Raw genomic sequence first — 11,365 nt, 5'->3', positions numbered from 1 at the left:
GATCTCCCGCAGGCTCTGATACCACTTGTTATAAAACCAGCTCCGAAATTACATCCGAAACCAAACGCGGAAGAAACGCCATAGAAGATCCAAACACGATGACGACACCGAGGCACGATATTTGATAACGGAGTTCAGCCGAGGCCTACATCTCCGGGGCACTGATTACGGGCGCTCCTCCCCAATCCAGCATATTACAGCGTATCAGAGTTACAACGACTCACGGCCGGTCGCCGCCGGCAGCCGCTCCCTCTCGCTATACTAAGTCGTCATGCGGTTACAACAGGCACGCTCCTCTATTTATGAGAGAATCTAGGATAGAGTCTGACTCATACTCTAGTACTAATACCTATTACAACTCCAAATCCTAAACTGTAACCAACTATATACATATATTCGATACAAACTCTAACAGTGATCACATATACCGACTGTATATAAATTCGCAGAAGAGATGTGAGAGACGGATCGATGCCATTAAATAGCCGTGCTGAGCACGTAGGCGAGACATGACAGGATCATATATATCCAATGTGAATAAAAGAACAATATTCAAAACAGATTGACAGAATTTAAGATGGTTCGATCGGTAGCTTGGAATTAAACATGCTGTGTGCATCGATGCATATAGGCAAGGGGCTGTCGATCATGCAAGTTGGACATATTAATTTTGGTATTTTTGCAGATGCCATCTTACGTGGTCCGCGTGCGAAAATATATCTTCGCAGATGGATTGTCATATCGCCCTCTCCCTCCCCCTCCTCCTTGCCATTTTTGTAGGCAGTCATTTGGCTTCGAGAGTTCTACCCACCTAGAAAAACATTTTACCAATGTCTAGGAAAATAGTTTTACTAGTAGTGGATGTGCCCATCATAATTTTAGTATTTGAGATGTGCCCATCAAATCACATATGAGACACGAGCTAACGTAATTAACCTTAACTGGTTAGGATCACCACCATATATATGTAGTCGGAGTTGGAGCATAACCAAAGTAGATCCGACGACTCAAAATCTACCTAATTTAGGCTTCAATTTTCTACCGAATGAAGGTTAGCAATTCCGCTGAAGGAGGCCAATATTTTGTTTTTCAGTTCTGACCATTCTCAGTTTCAGTTGAGCAAGATAGTATACAAAATTCAGAGAGAAAACGCACTGCATGCATGGTCGAAATTCTAAACTGCTGTAGATCGAGGAGTTAATTTCCGGCACGATAACGCACTCCAACGGCCGGAGCCATCAAATTTCGGGAGCTCTCGCGGCATTTTAGGGCTGGAAGGACGAGCAGACACGAGCATGTGCCCAGCGACGACCACTTGACCACCCTAATTAATTTAACTGGAGTGCAGTTATACGGGCTTGATCGATCGACCAACGAAATGCTTAGCTTCTGACGTGATTCAGGCTGGAAAGTAGCGGTGCTGATGGTGATCGATTTTGTGTTTGGTCGTTGACACTTTATTTATACAAAACATGCATGCATATATATATAGGGAAACTATATGTCAAATTGTCAATCGTTTCCTACTACGAGCACATGCATAACTCGCGCAATATGCGCAATAATTAATACTATCAAGCACTTGGTTCTTCAGACTTTTAGGCGTACTAATAACTGAACCTCAACTGAATTCTATACGCGCATAGTATTGAAGAGTGCCAAGTCCAACTGATCAGTGACACTCACACAGCCAGAGAAGCATACATGCACGCAGAAAGGGGAACTATTTTATTCCACGAGGCGATGTTCCTTCGTTTGCTTAAAAATAATCCAAACGATAATAAAAAATTCTGAAAAAAATTTGATAGGACTCATACAACATATATATACAACTTTATAAAATATTAGATTTAAACTCAACTCACACGTCGAGATATAAAAAAAATAAATTTATATATAAACAGTAGCGCACGATTCACATATTAATTTGTCTTTTTTTATTTCTCAATGTGTTGGTCAAATTTGAATTTGTTGATTTTTAGTAGATCGATAGAAATCACTGTCCTCTATATTGTTACTCCCTCCGTCCCATAATCCATTATGTCCCTATATTATGGGATAGAGGGAGTATTTTTTATTTTTTTTGGAATTTATCACTACTCACTACTACAGAAACACACATAGAAGTCGGCACTATAGGTGCCGGAAGTGTTAAAACCGACACATATAGACCTTTTCCCACCTCCGCGGTCCGAAAACATAAAAAACCGACATATTTAAGTGATTATAGGTGCCGGTTCTGTATAAAAACCGACACCAGTAATATAAGTGTCGGTTTTTTAAAAAACCCGACATCCATAAAACCGAGCTGAGCCGCACGAGGGAGGGAGAGATATTTCTAGCCGTTCTTATCCACAGCCCACCCACACACCGCTCTCTCTCTCTCTCTCCACCTTCTCCTCCTCTTTTCTTCTCTTCACCGCACTTTCTCTCTATCTCTCTCCACCGCAGTTTCTTCTCTTCTCCTCTTCTCTTCACCTTCTCTTCTCTTTCTCCTCTTCTCTTCACCTTCTCTTCTCTTTCTTCTCTCCAGGCGGCGGAGGCGGCGGCAGGAGGAGCAGTGGCCGCTCGGAGGCGCCCTCCCTCCGCCAGATTCGGTAGGAGGAAGGGCGGCGGCGGCCCAACAATGCCCTCCCCTCCGCTGTAGCGACGTGCGGCGGCGTCGGCGGCGTGCGGCGGGAGGTGCGGCGTCCACCTGGAGGCATCCTCCCTCTGCCAGATCCAGCGGGAGGAAGGGCGGCGACGGCCTAACGACACCCTCTCCTCCGCGGCAGTGGCGTGGGGCGGTGTTGGCGGCGTGCAGTGGGAGGAGCAGTGGCCGCCCGGAGGCGCCCTCCCTCCGCTAGATCCGGCAGAAGGAAGGACAGCGGCGGCCCGGCAGCACCCTTCCCTCTGCGGCAGCGGCGTGCGGCGGCATCGGTGGCGGTGGCGGTGTATTTGTTGATCTAGATGTGATTTGTTGATATGTGATTTGTGATTTGTTGATCAAGATGAGAGCTAGATGTGTATTGTTTGATCTAGATGAGTTCATGGGTTTGAGATAATTTTGGGATCGGCTTGACAACCGATTTTTTTTTGGCTCATGTACACCTCAAAGGTGCCAGTTCTAAAACCAGCATTGATGACCGAAAGTCATCAATACCGTCTCGGTGGTACCGGTTGGAAAAACCGATATCTAAGGTTAATTGGGTGGGGGCATATGCCGCTAGCTGCAAACGGTCGCTTGGGCCATTTAATTGCATGTCAGTTTCCGAGTTCGACGATGGTTGTCTGTTGCTCTGTAGAGAGGTAGCTCTCCTTCCAGCTGGATGCCATGTCGACTAGCTTTAGCTTCTCACCTTCGTATATACTAGGCATGTATTGCTCTTATTCCCAAATGTATTCCTTACGTTCCAAAATTAAACCAACGCTACTGCGCAGAGGCGGACAAACCGACTACTAGATGCAAGTGACAAGCCACATCATTTTTTCTCCACGAAATACACACGAGTATGATGTACTCCTAGAAGATTTAAACTCTAGACCTCATAGTCCACACACGGTCACACTATTAAGTACTCGTTGTTTAGAGTTAGGATATGCTATTCTTTTGAACATCACATCTCTGCAACTTAAAATGCTTATTTGCTCTAAACGATCTTAAATGAAAAGATCATCAATTAATTACAAAATTGTAGATCTGGTTGAGCTCTAAAACTTTGATGCAGAGCATGTTTTCATCAGGGATTGTTTAAAACATAGATCTGAGATGTTGTAACAAGTGAGCGGCTTAAGCTAGCGTGCGCATGTGAAAATCGATTTTTATATACCCCTTCGCATTTTCACAGGAGACGGAGGGGAGGGGAGGGGAGGACCGCGCCGCCGTCGCTGCCTTCCCCCCTCGGCCAAATCTAGGAAGGAGAGGGAGGAGAAGGGTGAGCCACGCCTCCCTCTCCGGCTGGATATGGGAGTGAGAGGTACGGGAAGGGTGGGCCGCGCCGCCATTGTCGGTGCCCTCCCCCCTTTTCGGATCTGGGAGGAAGGGAGGGTGGGGAGGGGAGGGCTGTGCCACCGCCACCCTTCCTCCCTCCAGCCGGAGCTGAGAAGGAGAGGGAGGGGAGGGCCGGGTCTAAGGGAGAGGGAGAGAAGAGAGGAGGAGAGGCGAAGTGACTTATGCTTGGATGATTCAAGTTATCTGGTTCATAACACTGTTGAACCCGTTTTTGTAAGCAGACCTCATAAGGCTACGCCTGCAAAAGTCGATTTTTGTAAAGGTGGCCTTAGGAGGTCCGCAAGTAAAAATTAATTTTTGCATGCGCAGCCTTATGAGGTCCGCCTGTGATGATATATATTTTTTCGCGGATGGGCGGCTTAAGTCGTCCATCTGGAATATATATTTTCGCTGGTGAATGACCATCATTTCCCCATCCACGACAACGCAGGTGGCATTTTTGATCTACCTGCACAGTGAAATGGGTGTCGTCTATGAAAATTGTTTTTTCAGTAGTGAGTTAAAAGTTGGTTTATTTTGGGAGTATAACAACTTTCAAAATTTATCTTATTTAAGAAAATTATATAAATATTATTTGTTTTGCTTTCAGATGAAAGTTTTTTCAATTATTTTGATGTGACTTGCTTTATTATTAATGGTACTATAAGTCTAATTTAACTACACCATGCACATTTACGCTAAATCTTAGATAAGATGTACGAATATTTAAATATTATGTTTAAAAGTCAAAATTGTTGTATATGCATTTAAAAACGGATTGAGCTATATGTAGTCTATCTGTCAAGCTTATCCGTTTAGTTTATTGCCGGTATATATGTCGCCACAACGTAACAACAATGTTACTGTCTGGATTGCTAGCTGTACGTGCTATAAGTATACTAGGGGCCCTATTCGATCTCCACATTTGAAGATAAATTTTAGTGACACGCAAAACGACATTAGCACATGATTAATTAAGTATTAATTATTATAAATTTAAAAATGATTTAGTTGCTTTTTTAAAACAACTTTTATATAGAAACTTTTTAAAACACACCATTTAACATGTTACAAAACGTGCTAACGGAAAACAAGAAGCTGAAATTTGGAGTTAGAACAGGGCCAATTACAGGTTGCAAGTTGCATTTATATACATACACCAATATATAAGTATGTATCAAGTGAATGCGTATATATCGAACTAATCTACGTACCAATTTTAAATTGTCCTAGCTATATTCATATTTTAAATATGTGGGATTTGACTGTGCGTGGCCTACATGAGCGAATTTTATCCCTTTGCCACCGCGTATATTCCAATGCGATGTGCCGTTGAATTTGGGAATTCCTATATGTGATATTTCTTTTTCCACGAATAGAAAAAAGGATTGCACATTAATATATTATAGCAGAGTTCCGATAACACAACGTAAACAATCAGAGAGCCATTGCCCGTGGACAAAGGAAGAAAAAACCAGCAAAAAAAACCGAAAAGCCACTCCCTATACAGAGGGAGAGTGGTGGCGTAGAAAACTCCCTACACTCCCAACAGGCCCCAAAAAGTGGCACCAGCAGAACAAAAAATTTGTAATCTATGCAATCACATATACTTTACCCAGCGTTAGGTGTAACCGTGCAACGTGGAAGGATGAAAACTGACAGAGAAACAATATCATTTAAAAAAATGATTATTGGTCAGTAAAAATTTACAAAATGATTATTGGTCAGTAAAAATTTACATACTTATCGATTTTATTATTGAATGTTATTGCAACATAAGAGATTAGAAAACTCAAACTTTATATTTAGCCTTGATCTTGACTTCTTGAGCAGTTGAGCTTGAGCACTTCACCGAAAAGAGGAGGAGCAGTGCATTCCTGGTGGGCCTACTGGCCAACCTCCAACGGACCTCAAACTGAAGAAACCGGCCCATCCTCTCCGTTACGGATCGGCCTAAAATCGTACCGGCCCGTAAACTCAAGCCCCTCCCTTTTAAGAGGACGCCGCTTCTAGGGCTTCTCCCCTTTCTTCCTCTCCTGCTCCTCGCATCAGCGGCAGCCGCCGGCGGCGACATCGTCGGGCAGCAGCGGCGGCGGCGACGGCTTGGTTGGGTCGCCTTCCGACCTCGCTGCTCTGATGAACCCTCGCCGCATGCATCGCGATCTTGATATTCTTGACATGGAATTAGTAGCGTCTATTTTTTTATCCCCCTTACGGTTCTTGATCTCCAGCGCTTCTCTGAATTCTCCGGTTCTTCTTGCTCGCTCAATTTACTTGTTTTGTTTTTTCTATTGATTGGTTGCGTGATCACATGAGCTGTGGATGCATGCGATGTTGCAAAACCGAGAGCGCTGTTGATTAATCCGATCTCCCTCGGGCACGGTTTGCTCGTGTTCTTGGAGGGGCTCAGTGGAGCTCGGATATGAACCCTTCCATGGAGTTTGTCAGGCTTCCTGCGTCCTCCCTTGTACGCTTGGAGTTTGGAATACTCTCCAACATTTCTTCATCCCTTGCTTTCTATGTTTTTTTTTCCTTTCAAAATGTATTATTATATTGTGTCTTTGAGGAAGTAAGAACACTGCCTCGATCGGGAGGAACAGATCTTCAGGTTAACACTTCACTGAATTGAATTAGGTTTATGAACATATTTGGTTTCAGCTAAATTTTATCCAAAACCATGCAAGTTCAATCGAATATAAGTACCTCAGCAATGTTATCAACAAATCTGATAACATTAGAAGAAAATAGCTTTACACTTTCGCCAAAAGAACTGAACGATGGATGCACGTCCGTGGACTGAACAGGCATTCAGTTTCAGTATGCTGAGTGTAAGATGGGATGTTTAGTCAGTTTCCACTGTCAAATTAACCGATCGATCGAGCAGACTTGATTGGATTTTAAGCGATTCCGTGACATGCATGTGGCTCTATGTAAGGCACGTGACATGCATATGGTGTCTGTGCTGGACGTACGAATGTGCGCTAAGAGGTGGTGTGTTCTTGGACATTTGCCTACATGTATGTATGGCTATACGGGTAAGTTGGATTGACGGAGCCATCGGGTCCTTTGGGGTGTTTGTCTGGCTTTACGGGTAAGTTGGACTGACGGAGCCGTCGGGTCTTTTTTTTTTTTTTAGGAGGGGTGATGAGAATACAACTAGCTCGGATATAACCATAACTACATTATGTATTCATCAACCAAAGGTGTATATGTTCTATATTAGATTTACTTGTTATATATTTGAACAAATATTGCTACATAATGAGTTTCGTGTGTTCTCGTTTGGTGATGTACTTACTTGGGTGAAGGAAAAAGAGTCCGAGCGTTAGGAATGCATGGATGATCAAAGAAGTTGATTGGGAACCAAACCAAGATCTTCTCTAAGTCCACTTCTATCTCACCACGTCAATTTTGGTCCATAGAAGACAAGAGATAAAGTTCTACACGTTTTGGATTCAGATTAAGGCCTCCTGACATTCAAATGGATCTAGCTGCTGATCTAGAAGGAATTTTAGGGCCCATGAGTACTTGTTGTAAAGCTTATGAAGTTTACTTTCAAATGGATTTCGTCCCACGTCAAAACTCCCACCAAGCTATCGGAAATCTACAAAACAAGCTACGTACCTCATCTAGTTCGAATCTGATTTGGGTCTTGGGTTAAGCCCAATGGGGTGTGCACCCTAGGGTAACCCTAGGATATCCTTAATCATATTTATTCAGTAGCCGTCATAGTTTAGAGTCGGGTTTTGCTTAGATTAATTTGTCAAGAACAATTTCACCGCTAGATCGGTTTGTGAAACCTTAAATTTGAGTGCTTAATCATTCATATGCAAGTGTGTTGCAATCTATTTTGTTCTTACTTGTGTTCTTTGATTCGCATGCAGGGATTAGCCTTCTCAGTGATGTCAACCGGATTTCGGTACAGCTGATAACCAGGGGAGAAGTAGTGCTGCGATTGCAGGGTTTGGATCGTGTTGATCGGAAGCCGGATCGTGTGTGTCAAGTTTTCACCAAATCGAGAGTTATCAATACCTATCGGAAGATCGGGACCTAGCATCCTTATCATGTGACATCCTGGCCCAATTAAGATTTAGCTTATGTTGCACATAAGAGCTGTGTGTGTATGTTTATTACCACGTCACTAGTTTAGCATGAGTGGAACCAACTTATAACGGTTTGCCAATCCAACCATATCACTTCCAGGTTAACCCTTTTATACGTAACGAGGACGAAAGTGTAAGTGGGGTGGTATGTGTAAATGGGCCCGCCTATCAGTTGGGCTATGCTGCATGGTTCTGAAGGGTAGGATGTTACAATAGTCCTACGAAAATACCGATTACAATCACTGAGAGGAACATTCTAGCCTCCAAGGGTCTCAAGAAATTGACAAGAAAGCAAATGGCAAAATTTAGCAACAAACTAAACATCCCTTAGATAGTCCGGTTTCCCTCGCCTATATGCAAGGGAGTAGATGTATCTGCTATATGTGTTTGAATAACAACCCATCCAATCTAATAGGTTAAAACTAAATCGAATTACCCCTAAACTATGGATCGTGTTGATCGGAAGCTGGATCGTGTGTGTCAAGTTTTCGCCAAATCGAGAGTTATCAATACCTATCGGAAGATCGGGACCTAGCATCCTCATCATGTGACATCCTCGCCCAATTAAGATTTAGCTTATGTTGCACATAAGAGCTGTGTGCGTATGTTTATTACAACGTCACTAGTTTAGCATGAGTGGAACCAACTTATAACGGCTTGCCAATCCAACCATATCACTTCTAGGTTAACCCTTTTATACGTAACGAGGATGAAACTGTAAGTGGGGTAGTATGTGTAAATGGGCCCACCTATCAGTTGGGCTGTGCTGCATGGTTCTGAAGGGTAGGATGTTACAATAGTCCTACGAAAATACTGATTACAATCACTCAGAGGAACATTCTAGCCTCCAAGGGTCTCAAGAAATTGACAAGAAAGCACATGGCAAAATTTAGCAACAAACTAAACATCCCTTAGATAGTCCGGTTTCCCTCGCCTATATGCAAGGGAGTAGATGTATCTGCTATATGTGTTTGAATAACAACCCATCCAATCTAATAGGTTAAAACTAAATCGAATTACCCCCAAACTATGGATCGTGTTGATCGGAAGCCGGATCGTGTGTGTCAAGTTTTCGCCAAATCGAGAGTTATCAATACCTATCGGAAGATCGGGACCTAGTATCCTCATCATGTGACATCCTGGCCCAATTAAGATTTAGCTTATGTTGCACATAAGAGCTGTGTGCGTATGTTTATTACCACGTCACTAGTTTAGCATGAGTGGAACCAACTTATAACGGCTTGCCAATCCAACCATATCACTTCTAGGTTAACCCTTTTATACGTAACGAGAATGAAAGTGTAAGTGGGGTAGTATGTGTAAATGGGCCCACCTATCAGTTGGGCTGTGCTGCATGGTTCTGAAGGGTGGGATGTTACAATAGTCCTATGGAAATACTGATTACAATCACTGAGAGGAACATTCTAGCCTCCAAGGGTCTCAAGAATTTGACAAGAAATCAAAGGGCAAAATTTAGCAACATACTAAACATCCCTAGATAGTCCGGTTTCCCTCGCCTATATGCAAGAGAGTAGATGTATCTGATAGATGTGTTTTAATAACAACCCATCCAATCTAATAGGTTAAAACTAAATCGAATTACCCCAAACTATTGTGATAGTATGAATTACCCTCTCAATTAAAAAACCAGACATTCTTCACTCTCAACTTTTTATACCGGACGAATTATAACAATCCAGTTAGCATTAAAAATAATAATAATAAGAGGGGCTCACTTGTCAGTTTTGCCTCCTCTTTCGGTCACCACATGTGGGTCCTACTTTTTTATATATTTTTTATGCTCCACGTAGGACCAAAACCACATGTGAATTTATTAGGAGGGTATTTCGACCGGTATAAGAAGTTAATGGTGAAGAATGTCTGATTTTTTAATTGAGAGGGTAATTCATACTGCCACAATACGATAATAGTTCAAAGAGGTAATTGGGACTTTTTCCAACTAAAACATCATTTGTTTATTTCTTGTTACGTACTTACATTCATGCCTGCATCCAGAGCGCATGTCCATGTGGATGAGCCGAATCTACGTGGAAGTAACAAGCAACTTTAACGGCCTAATAGCTAGGCCCGGTTTAGACCTCAGATTCACAGGTCTTACGACAGACAGCCCACAAGATCACCGTGTAAGAGAGCATGGTGTCTGGGCCACCGTGTGGTCATCACTAGGTAAAAATGGACAATTGTATTCTTAGACCCTGTTTAGATCCCATCCTAAAATTTTTCACCATGTCACATTGAACGTTTGATCACCTATATAAAGTATTAAATACTCCCTCCATCCCATAATATAAGGCGTGCACGCATTTTAAGATCTAACCTTTAAAACATTTGACCAATACTTACTATAGTATGAAATGAATTTTATTTGTTAAAATATATATCATTAGATTGACATTTAAATTTATTTTCATATGGTTATAATTTTGTTGTTACAAACCTTATAATATATTAAACATTATAAGCTAAAGATTAGTTTTAGAAACCGTGCTAACTTTGACCGTGTCTTATATTATGTGATAGAGGGAGTATAGGCTAAAAAATAACTAATTGCACAGATTGCGACGAATCTTTTAAGCCTAATTGCTCTATGATTTGACAATGTGGTGCTACAGTAAACAATTGCTAATGACGGATTAATTAGGCTTAATGAATTCATCTCGCAGTTTACTGACAGATTTTATAATTAGTTTTCTATTAGTGCTCGAACACTTCATGCGACACCCTATATAATACCCGATATGATACGCCAAAACTTTACGCCCCTGGATCTAAACACCCTCTTATTTTTGTTTTGTAATTAACTTTAGCTACGATTATACTATCTTTTTAACTTTATGATTTTGTAATACTTCAGTTACGATTTTGTACCTATTTTCTTGAACTTTTTTATTTTTTCATTTTTAACTGAAGTTTGCATTTGCTCCCATTATATATATTACGTTAAAGTGGCTTAATGGTGTTAAAATCCACTAGTATGCCTTTGCAGATTCGTTCCTACTTTTCCGAGACTTTATATTTTTGCTCCTTTTTTACATTAAGCTTCATTTTATAAATTTTGCCCCTATTTTAATCAAGGTTTTAAATCTCCCGCTATAGCTGTTTGAGGAGTACAATTTAGCCGCTATAGCTCCATTTAGCCCGCTATAGCTGTTTGGAAAGTTAAGCGCCAAATATCTTAGCCCGCTAATTTAAAACATTGATTTTAATACGAATTTCTACTTATTTAGTTAAAAGAATTCAGGGAAAGTACAAAAGTTAACAAGAATTTTGA

The sequence above is a fragment of the Oryza glaberrima genome, chromosome 2 (genome assembly GCF_000147395.1).
Source record: "Oryza glaberrima chromosome 2, OglaRS2, whole genome shotgun sequence".
NCBI lineage: Eukaryota > Viridiplantae > Streptophyta > Magnoliopsida > Poales > Poaceae > Oryza > Oryza glaberrima.
This window is presented reverse-complemented; position numbering follows the sequence as displayed.